Source organism: Mixophyes fleayi, chromosome 9 (genome assembly GCF_038048845.1).
Source record: "Mixophyes fleayi isolate aMixFle1 chromosome 9, aMixFle1.hap1, whole genome shotgun sequence".
Classification (NCBI taxonomy): Eukaryota; Metazoa; Chordata; class Amphibia; order Anura; family Limnodynastidae; genus Mixophyes; species Mixophyes fleayi.
This window is the reverse complement of record NC_134410.1, coordinates 60,808,640-60,821,067: the sequence shown is the minus strand read 5'-3', so window position 1 is coordinate 60,821,067 and position 12,428 is coordinate 60,808,640. Positions and strand designations below refer to the sequence as shown.

At 35.0% G+C, this 12,428-nt stretch overlaps 1 long non-coding RNA gene and 1 pseudogene across 2 annotated transcripts in view; one reads left to right on the top strand and one right to left on the bottom strand.

The window, feature by feature from the left end:
* LOC142101607 (uncharacterized) overlaps positions 1 to 12,428 on the top strand; it is a 103,278-nt gene that overhangs the window by 30,749 nt on the left and 60,101 nt on the right. The window lies entirely within an intron of this gene.
* LOC142101408 (homeobox protein CHOX-CAD-like) lies at positions 3,243 to 10,619 on the bottom strand (annotated as a pseudogene).

Here is a 12,428-nt window from a genome sequence, read left to right as displayed (position 1 = left end):
AGATGGGTAATATTCTCCCATTGGTGTTAAATATAACTTAAAGGCCTCTGCTTATACTCCCCATAGTATTAGTTCAATACCGTTCTTGTGGATTTTTGTTTTGTTTTTGGCATTATCCTTATTGTGTAATTGTTTTATTTAAAGACTGTATTATTAGAAGATCAATAAAAAATCATACAACATTAAACAATTCAGAGCAAGTAGTAAGAATTAACAATATGTTGGAAAAATGTGAGCAGACAATTATGTACCAGGTGAAAGGGTTCATGTGTATATTGTAATGGTATTGTTAAACCATGGATAGAATCTTAAAAAAAAATGTTATCCCAGTATGTTGCTAAACGAAAGCATATAAAATCTGTCACATAACAATAGAGTGCATTGGTAGACTGAGACAACTTACTGCCATATACCATAAATGTGTGACAATTGCTCAAATGTCAATGTTAAAGATGGGAAAAAGTGAGGTTGTCCTCTTACCAATCTGTGAAACAGTGGATCGTCAATGTATTGCATCAAATACTTTCTCTTCCTCATACTACAATTGATTGACTTACCAGTCAGCATTATCAACAGACCCCATCCCATGTTTACTAAGCTGCAGTGACCACCAATAATATCTATAGGTGGAGCACTACATTTCAATTTAGTTGAAGGAAACACAATCAATTAATTTTGCAGGTATGTCGTCTATATAAGGCATGAATAAAACTAAAAGAAAATCATATTATTAATCATATTAATAACACAGCAAATCAAAATTAATATATATAAGAGATGAGAAATTCTAAATTACATTTCTGTATTATTCTTTATGTTACATTGGTTTTGCACTAAAGTTCTACCTACATATTGCAAATATAAATACTTTTTTATTTTATATCTAGTGATCTTAAATGTTTTCAATTGTGGATTTTCTAAGGGTGTATAACAATCACTTGTGGTTTGTTTGTATGATGTGCATTCAGCCATGAATGTCCGCAGTTATAAAAAAAAAAAGCATCTCAGGATAGACAACATTTTACATGCACTAGATGCTTCGGGGTTTCCCCTCACAGACAGTTCTTGTTGGCAGTCCTCAATGTACAACTGTCTGTGATTATGCATCCTTCTCCTCTATGCACTTTCTTTCCTGCTTTCAAGCTTCTCTCTGCATTCAAATTGAATGCATACTTGTCTGTATACAGGAATCTTTTGTAGGTCACTGTGATCCTTATTTTTTTTGCTGAGTTTTAATGGTATATGCAGCTGAATGCACCACAAACAGATGGACAATAGGCCCACCTGTCAATTTTATATGTGCAAAGTACAAACTGCATATGATTACATATATTTTTTATAAAGCTGTTTGTATGTTCATTAGTGTGCTCCATGGGCGATATATCAAGTACAGTGAACCTCATAGAAAAGAACAATTATTCATGTATACAGCCCCTTAATAGCAATGTACACCTAATAGTAATGGGATAAGTATGTGTAGTGGTCTTTTTTATTTTGTATTAACCTCTTGTGCCTTTTTACTTTTAAATATTTTAGTTTATGACTATTTTAGGGAATAAGTCAGGAAAGTGGGATTTTGTTGTTCAGGTAGCTCCAGATAATTTTAGAAAACTTGAGTAATAGCAAGTATAATACATTCTGACAGTATTTTTAAGGGATCATGCCAGTAAAGGTTTACTATGTATGCTCTAATATGTGTAAATTTATTCTAACTACCCCCTCGTTTGTGTAGGTTAATTTACATTAATATAAATCAAAGGCTTTGTATTACTAAGTTGAAAATTATCCTTGAAATAACAGAAAGGGTGGTGCTTCTAAGCAGGTAGACAGATTTGCAGTCTTGCACTGTGTGAATTGGTGGAATCATATACCGACCTACGGATGTGGGAGGAGCTTCAGCTGTAAGTAGTGAAGTGGGGAGGTAACACTTTACTTCTTAACAGAGCTAGAGTGAAATGTTAAGTTATTAATAGACAATGTGCTTGATTCATTCAATAAAGCAAAAAAAAAATTAGTAACTTTGCACCTTGGTGAAACCATGTTACATTGGAGGGGAATGTAAGTTTAAAATGTGATGGCAGAGTTATAGTTGGTGTAGGGCATGTCCTAGAGCACTTTAAATTTCAGTGAGCAAATAAGCTATCAAGTATGTGTCTGCTACATGAAAAAACAGCCAGTATTTCCCTTATGGGCAAATAATAAACTAATTTGCACCTCTTGCATTGAAACATGGTTTTGTCCAGGAGAAAACTTTTACTCATATTTTTGCCTTATTTTCCTTAATGAGCAGTGAGCAAAGTGAGCATGTGTTTTATCTTCATTTGAATTTAGTTTTTAATGCCTAAAAATACCCCTGTGATTTGTATTGTACATGTTTAATTTTTTTTAAAAAAAATAAATATTATTTTGAATTAAATACCAAATTAATCTGTTATATTAGTGTTATAACATGAACTGTCATCTTTATTGCTTGTACCTGTTCCGGCAGTGTAATTCAATCTAAAATACCCTTAAATCCATATTTTATTTGTTGCCAATATTCCAACGGTTTCTGAATAATGTTGACATATTGTCATTATTGCATTTATTTGCATTATAGCAGTTCAATATTGAATTAGAAGTTAATTTCTATAGATAAGATGCAAACAGGCAGGTATACCCAGATGTAGGCAACATGGGGCTCTGCAGCTCCCGGCCAGCTAGAAATCCCAACACACCGGGCAGGCCTTTGAATGGCAAAACGTGCTGGAACTTGCGGTTTGTCCAACAGCTAGAAAGCCTCAGATACCTAACTATTAGCTACACACATAATTATCTGTTTGTTATTTGTATGCTGAAGTGAGGTTGTAATTTTATTTACAAGCAAGTTGCTCTGTGCCAGAGTAAGGCACAGGTTAAAACCATCTGCAGCTTCTTTCTGTGGATGGCAGAGCTATTAAAAAACACACAAGTTGCTATATATTACCCACCTTCTGTTTTCATATCTTGTACATAAGCATGCTTACTTCAAAATTACCACTAAAATGTAAAGTAGAATACTGCCCTATTAAACCTAATGTTCCTTTCACAGTTCACCTCAATTCATACATTGACTCGGTCATTTATTATTAACTTGCATAAGCAAGTAGAATTGAATAGTCATGCGTATATATTTACAGTTACAGAACACTGGTGTGATAAATATTAACGTTTCTATACAAAAGAAAGGATTTGGGTTGTTTTGTTTTTGATTTGTTTTTCTTTTTAAGTCAATGTTGGATAAGAGTAACTTAAATATGGCTTTATAAAATATAACATTATTTTTTGTCTGTGCTAATTAAGTAATATTGCTGTTACTATTATCACTAGAAGAAAGTATGTTTTGGATTTTGATATGACAGAAAGAAAATTATAGAATTAAGTTCAGCAGACCTGTTCCATATTAAGCAAACTGACTTTTAAATTAAGCAGTCTAAGATGTTTTCAAAGGATTCCTTTTCAGCAAGTTATCAGTACAATTGGAGTTTTTTGTAGTGCAAACTCAAATTAAAACCAATATATTTCTCTTGATTTGTGTATAAAGGACTGCAATGTTCGTACCAATATACATATGTTTAGTGCTCACTGGATGACATTTCCTATAAAGCGCATTTAAGAATATATATATGTAAAACGTAAACATGCTTGCAAACAAGTTCAGACTCAGCAAAAGTAGACAAATCATCAAATTTGTGGGGAAGGGGTTGTAAAATGGTTAGCTATAGAAAATGTCTCTTTTCCTTCTTCCCTGTACTATGGATGCTTAACGTTTATGTTGGATGTTAACGCTAAAACAAGTAACATTTTAGTGTTATTGAGCAGTAACATGTTCTTAGTAGCATCCATGTGCAAACCAGGTGATTTCGTGGAATTGTCTCTTGTTGCATTGTTGTTGGTATGTCAGCTTATTTCACTCTAAAAGAAGAGTCTATAAACAGTTTCCATAATACATCAGGACAGCACCAAAAGGAGCCACTATTGTTTAATAACCAATGCAGGTTGGTTGTTAGTGACTGTCCCAAATCTCCCAGTTTACACAATGACTTGCTGTATTATGCTGCTGGGCTGTAAGCTATTGTTCAAGCTGTGTGCAAGCTGGGATGGTTGGTATAAAGAGCTTGGCATTTCCGCATGCACCATAGAGTCACAAAGTGGGTTAGGACTGGCTGAACTAGAATCACTCTGCAGAGAGCCCGCTCCCTCAAACTGAGTCATCTTCTTCTTGAAGAGCTTCCTCTCTTTAGCCCTGCGATTCTGGAACCAGATTTTTACCTACAAAGGACAAAAGAATGACAGCAAAGTGGCATCAATGAAGTAAGACGTGATTGTAATGTTATTTGTCTAGACGCATACAGCACACATGCAGTAAAGACAAGTAGCCAATTAAAAAACTACATACCCAGCAACTACCCCTCTCTCATTTACAGTTCAGCCCCTCCCTAAGTATGCTCCCCAGTTACTGTCACCATTCTGCTGAATCGTTGATTGTACAGAGAAGTGTAGTGTGTCATAAATCAATCATCTATGCTTCCTCCTGCACTCACTGTACTAACAGAAAAGTTATTGTCAGTACAAGTAGAGGTACAAGTGAGAGAGAATAATTATACTTCCACTCCCGGATCTTGTATCACAATGTTTTCCCCCTGCAATCAATGATTTAGTAGGTGGGTGTACTAGCGCACACTAAGGGCCAGGAGATAAGAATAAAAATGTCCTTGCCACCTATAGAATTGTCCTTCTTGAAACAAGGTCCTCACCCCACGTCATGATAAGAACATCTCTTGGTCTGATATATAGATGGATATAGAAAAGCCTTCCATTAGCACTCACAGGGGTATATTTACTGAATTGTGAATTGGAAAAAATGGGGATGTTGCCTATAGCAACCAATCAGATTCTAGTTATCATTTATTTAGTACATTCTACGAAATGACAGCTAGAATCAGATTGGTTGTTAAAGGCAACATCTCCACTTGTTCAAACCCACAGTTTTGTGAATAAACCCCACAGTGTCTTTCCGACTCCAAAATGTGCAACAACACTCTGTGTATTATTACACATTCTCGTATCTTTTGATTTTGTGTTTTTATTATCAGGCTTTTTTTTTAAAGTCTGCCAAGATGCAGGAACATGGCCCTTGGAATTAATAGACAATATGAAATAGGCATTAGTGTGCTTAACTAGAAGGGAAGATAGATCTAATCGCCATTCTATCCACTGAGTATAATCTCCCAGCAATAGACATATTACATTATAGCACTGCACATATTAGCACTGTACATGGACAATTGTGAATGCAAAGGGTGCCAAATACATTACAAATCACAACTATGATATCCAAGACAAACTTCTCCAAAGTCTCTCCTGATATTATGTAATTGAACACAATAACTGAATTGTATCCATGGTTACAACAAAGGATAGGTTAATTGCAGCCCTTTATTACTACTGATCGTAGAAAATGTAAGTCATTTGGTGTGTGTCACATGATGTACTATTGCAACGTGCTTGTATGAATTATTAAGAGATCAGATTATTATGGTTTACACTGCAGGACTGTGTGCATGGCACAGACTTTACCCTATCACTGGGAGGAACTAAGTTTCTGAAAAAAAACAAATGTTAATAGGTTTTCCTCAGAGTTTCTAAGACCATCAGTATATTATATGTAGGGAAGTTAGTGACATTCAGGAGGCCTACTAACATTTCTTTCTAGCTTACCTGTCTCTCAGAAAGACTTAAACTAGCAGCCAGTTCTGTTTTCCGTCTAATAGTGATATATCTACTGTAATGAAACTCTTTCTCCAGTTCCAGTCTCTGATGATCAGTGTAAACAACCCGGTATTTTTCCTTAGTCCTTGTCTTGCCTACAATAAATAATAAAAATATCAATAAAACATTTGTTTAAAGAGGTCATTGGGATTTTGAGGGTTTTATAATAGCTAATTTACATATTTTGAATGTTACAGAATATACTCTCATGTGTGCATATATTTTCCCGAATCAATGGTTTCATTATTTACAAGGTAGTACACATTTGTTTGTACAGTATCACTTTAATGTTTACTCAGAAAATTTTATGTGAGGAGTTATGTCCTTTCAAGAATGAATTACTGAAAAGTAGCAGAACCAGAAGATCAGCTTGGTCCTTTCTGGAGCCAGTACATTTATATGCATGTTGTCATTTTGCATTAATTACGACTTTGAAATATAAGAAAGCGGTAATTCTTGGTTCTTCGAACACTTGCCTCCAGATGACATTGTACATTACTAAGACAGGATGTGAACAACTCAAGGGGGGAAAAATAGCAAAGAAACAAAGCAAAACACAACTGTGAAGATAACAAACAAATACAACACTACCTACATGTGCTGCTGCTTTTGATCCTTCCTAATGCTCTTTGAAGTAAGTTAGGAATCATATAGAGGAACAAAGATGTCCAAATTGGTTCTCTAAATTCTATTGAGATGCTAATTTCAAACTGATAGCAGACAAAGGAGCTACAAGGTGATCTTATCAATGAACATCTTTGACAAGCAAGAACTGTAAAGTGTTTCTCAGACTCCCTTTCATGTTAGGGAAAGTACAGTAAGATTTACTTGTTAAGAAAGGTGATCTGAAGTCTTTTGCCATACCCAAGAAAGAACTGTCTGACTTCTATAGAATAACACGGAAAGACTGCTTGGGGCAGCCTCAGTCCATGTGTCTGGTTTATTGTATACAATGTAATATATATATATATATATATATATATATATACACACATCCATATGATTTATGTAACAGATTCTCAATTTAAAGCAACAAGTGCTGAAAACAGTAAATTATTTAAAATAAAAGCTTTAGTGGAGCAGTTATTGAAACACCATTGCCACTACATTTAAATATGCATTATAATATAACATACAGCCCTGAAATGTATGTTAATGCTGTACAATAAACAGTTAATTACCTAGGACAGTATCTAGTGATTTGTTTTCCTTGCACCATTATTATTCACTGGAACAAATGTGTTCCATCCTTTACTGAATATTTGTGCTTCCTATTGGTTTGTGCCAGAATTGCTTCCACCTTTTGGGAAATACCATGAGAAGAGTCAATTGCTCAGTGTTTATTTATTGCACCTTCCCAAAGATGTTGGTAGTATTAGTCTTAAGACTCCCTTTTGTATCCTTCCAAAAACCTGTTGTGCTTTTGTGACATTCTTTGTATAGTTGTGTCCATTGTAGAGTTAGACCCAATGTATTTTGCTTCACTTCTTCCCATGCTCAACCCCCCAAGTTTATGACTTTGCCAGCTGTATTTATCTAGGTATCTTGGTATTTGGGGTGTTATTATAAAATAAGTAGAAATAATAAAAGCATATTTCTCAGTGTGAATATTGAAGATAGCAAATGTACAACACAATATGTTACACATAGCTAAATATATCTAACATGTAATAGAAGAAAAGGATGTGTCTCATAATAACCTTTGGTCATAAAAGTCTTCTAAAGGCAATAAAAGCAAGTGGTCTCTTTTATTTGCTGTGAAAATCAGCACCCTTTCCTGCAGTATAACCTCAGGAGAAAAGGGGATATAGGAAGACAAAGCTGCATATCAAAGCCAAAGGAAAAGGAGTGTGAAAAAAAGCCTTGCTACCTCAATATGACAGATAGGCCTTAAACCAGGAGAATGTGGCCAGTTACAAAAAACCCACAGACCTCACAACTAGTTTAGAAAACACTGCCAATTAGCATGAGAAGACCAGGCAGCCTTTCTGTCTGTGCCCTTTTGCATTCTACTCATTGAAGCTTATGCAGATATGGTCATACTCCCCTCTATAGTAGAACATTATGTATTAAGGTTGACCTTTCCCCAAGTAACCTTTGCACCTGAAATGCTCATCTTTTTACGTCTGCCTGTCTATTTAGACAATTACTAAAATGATGAGATTACATATTTGACATCTTTATGTACATTTATTGTGTTAACAATGGAGTTCCCAATTAACCAGAGGGATGGGGAAAATTTCAGGGCCATTTTGCAAGGTCTTAGACTCCATGTCAGACCTGGATTATATCTAAGACAGGCAGCGGACTAGCCCTGTTCTGCCACAAAATAATTGTCCTCCCAACATGTGGCAACTGCGCTGCGCATTAGTGTGCAAGGGGGGGAACAACACACAATGGGCACTGTTGACAGAGGGCTGTGCATGCCCACTGCCCAGTGGTGTGACAAGGCCAGACAACATTAACTGCAGTAGGACAATATTATTATTATTATTAATATTATTATTTCACAATAGAAGAGGAATATTCATTGGAACACTATGTTTTTTAATTTAACTTTGGCCAAAGTACAAACGAATATCAGGCTGTTTTCCATATAAGCACAATGGAGGTAATTTTAAAAAGCAAAAAATGTCCGCTCCACAGTGCAAAACTAGCTTTGGACTGGTGCCTAAATTGTCTCGATGGTGCATAGGTTTGCGGAGCAAGAAGGCATTTGTAAGGAGCACAGGCAAAGAGCATAGTGAAAATTGCCCTAATTACTCTATAACATATTTGAATGTTCTAAAGTATATATTTAGGTATTTTATCTGTGATATTTCTGTACATCTGACTAGGAAGTAGTTCTTAATTTAAATTACTTTGACAGTTCCTATTGATTTATTATGTAGAACATTGCATTGCTACTATGCCACTGTCTATGATCTACTGTTATATCAGAATATCCTATAGAGTAAGAGAGTGCCATTATTTTTTTTTATTTTGCTGTGGTATTGCAAGTTTGACAAATGAGAGCAAACTATACACCGTACAAAATTTACGTATCCAGAAAAAAAAATATGTATACACATCTCTCATTGCTATGGACATTCACATTTGTAGATGTTATAGAGATAATGTAAGACTTTTTATTTTGGTTGCATTCGGCTGCATTCATTCATAGATGGCAGCAATCCCACGGAAAAAGATTATTTTACGATTCACTTCTTCAATTGTGATATAAGCATGTAAGCCTTACTTTCTACCTGCAACATGTTGTCATATCTAGCCCAGATGTCAAAGTCATTATTGGAATAACTAAGGATTTATGCTGCGGAATCTGTGGCTCTATATAAATAAATGGTGATGATGATGATGATTTATAATGTTAATTAAACAGTTTTTGCATTTCTAATCTGCAAAAGATTTTAGTCATGGAGGAGCACATATTTTCCAGATTAAAGATCAGTCCCAGAATGTTACACTGCCATGTATGTATGTATTCATGTGAATAGTTCATTACAATCAATTACACCAGTGTGCCCCAAGGTGTTATCTGCCTCAACAATAGTATCCTTAATAATAATAATAATAATAATAATAATAATAATAATAATAATAATATCCATAGTAAGACTTCTGGACTAAGTTTGCAAACATCTTTTTAAAACGTATGCAGCATATTTAATGAGAATAAAATATTTGGAATGGAATATTTTGGCATTAATATATTTGATCAAAAATAAGTAAATAAATAGATATACCCCATATTCTCTACTTTTCTATTTTTTCCAGCTTTGTACATTTACAACACAGGAAATAATTTACTGAACAATAAAACAGCATAAATATCTTTAAATAGGTGACATTTAAAATGTCAATTATCTCCTCACATTTTAGGATTGGATAATATATACATATATATATATATATATATATATATATATATATATATATATATATATATATATAATTATATATTTTTGTAGGTTTAAACTTGATTTTTCAATGTAGCTGTGGCACAGTGGTTAGCATTGCTCCCTCACAGAGTTGGGACCATGGGTTCATGTCTGACAAAAACACCATCTGTGTAGAGTTTGCGTAGGTTTTCTCCCACAGTCAAAAAATATACGTGTGTGTGTGTATGTAATATGGTGGAACTTATAAATAATACTAAATAGAGTAATTTCCTGGCAATATCCCAATCAGAATTTTAAGCAGCGAGGAATTTTATATATATTAACAATTTAGGAGGAGTTTTAATTTGCAATGTAGAACATCCAAAATATAAAATATAGGTCCATTTGTTCTTTATCTATAAACTATGAGAACACCTTTTCTATAAAAAAGAAATAAAAGCCTTTCATGCATACCCATACTGTGCAGTAAGTTGCATCCTCCTGTTACTTACCTGTAGATGTAGATTGCACTGTCTTTTTCATCCATTCATAAGAATTTTGACTTTGACTACTGGGTGAGAGGACAACTGTATGATTTCTTTCTGCTGAATGTAAAATCCCGAGTCCAGAAGGATTTGGAGAATTGTAGCCAGAAGAACTGTAAGGAAATTGGTTCGGCGATAGGTCAGATGTTTGTACAGTACTTGTGTTTGATGGTGAAGCAGAGTATGTATTCCAGTCCTCCCGAGGCGATCCATACTGTGATCCCCAAGCTCCACAAGACTGTACTTGATTATCCATAGTGGGAACGTGGTGATATGCCACATAGTTGAAATATGGTTGACCAGACGCATAATTTTGTCCTGTATGGTTGTTGTTTGTTGATCTTACAGAAAGTGGATACATGCTATCGTCTTTACATTCAAAATGATGACCACATGGGATATTCATAGCTGTACCAGTCCTTCCATGGTCATCCTTAGCTGTAGTAATCTTAAAATGACCCCTCTTTCTTTAACCACTTTGCTCTATCTATAAATGACCCCTGCTAGACCCGGAGTCTCTTTGCTACACATGACTAACAATGGTGTGACCAGGTGCTGGCAGTAACAGTTTACTAAGGCCCTGTCTGATGTTAGAGATAACTGCCTGCCCCCCAAATACATTTGCATTCAAATGAAAGGCTGGACATCCCAGTATCATCACCTTGTTGCTACTTTCAGTGCTTCCTTTTTGTCTGGAGTCTTAATATAAACTTCCCCACATAACCTGACCTCTATCTGTTCACATTAGGCTACTCCAAACTGACCTGCATAATTTCCCTTATCATTGAAACGCTGCTGGAAATAAAGAATTGCTTATTATTTTCATATTTTAGTGACTTTGGTTTTAGTTATCATAAAAGTACCCCGAAGTTGTGAGAGGGGCGGGAAAAGTGGATGGGGGTGGGGGGCAGTTATCCTCCGCACCTCTTCATTTTACATATGTGGGTTATCACTGAAAGATGTCTAAGGCTTCCTCCTAAATATGTTCTCTATCTGCATATGTTTTCTATCTGCATATGTTCTCTATCCTATTTACTGGACATCACGTGCCTATATAAGTAGTCATATAGTAGAGTACAGAAGACTTATGGGGTTATATTTACTAAACTGCGAGTTTGAAAAAGTGGAGATGTTGCCTGTAGCAACCAATCAGAGTCTAGATATCATTTTGTAGAATGTACTAAATAAATGATAGCTAGAGTCTGTTTGGTTGCTATAGGCAACATCTCCACTTTTTCAAACCTGCAGTTTAGTAAATTTACTCCATGGACATTAAGCTACCTCCAAATATATCTTTTTGAGTGCAAATGAAAAATTTGGCATCAGTAACTTGTATGTTACAGGCTTCCCTCTTTTAAACCCCCGCAAACATACCATCAGCTATAGTCTCTGCACATAAGTGCATTCAAATGTTTTAATGACTTGCCTACCTTTATATAAAGCCAACTTTGCTATATGACACCAGATTTGGCCTGTGTTTTAAGCTGGCATTAAAATGAGGGAGCAGTGCATTTCAAAGAAAAAATATATTTGAGTTTTCTTTATAAGGCACAGCGCCCTGTACATGCGTCATTGTCCACACTCCTGAACATGGCAATATGAACACAGCATATGAAACATGGCACTATTAAGTTAGTCATGTTATTGGACATTGCATCTGCTATGTGCCATTTAAAAAACACACTTTTTTCCTTCTATGTGTCACAAATAACATGTATTGTGTTAGTTTTATTTAGCATCAAACAGATTACTAAGTGTCTGTCTTTTTAATTTAGCCTCAAAACAGATAGCTAATTATAAGTGCCTACCTGTTGTTGAATTGTTACTTTGAATAGTGTTGCATCTGGGACATGCAACCAAAAGTCTAAAAAGCCTTCTTAGTCCTAAGTAATGATGATGAGGAACAATAGAGTTGAAATAACTGCAATCAAAAATCACAGTAAGTATATTAGGTGTGATTTTACCACCCCATTTACAGTGGCACAATACCTTTCTGAGCTGTATGGGAAATCTTTTCAGTCTCAGGGATTGAAAGGTTAATCCTATATACACTCTTCATAAACTCACAATCTAGTTTTCTTTACAGTGACACATGGTGCAATACTTATGTTATGACCCATTAAAGTAACCTTTATTTAGTCTTTTTTGGATTGTGCAACACATGATACATTGGGGTGTCATTGTATAACAACCTCTAGAAGTTAATTCCAAAATG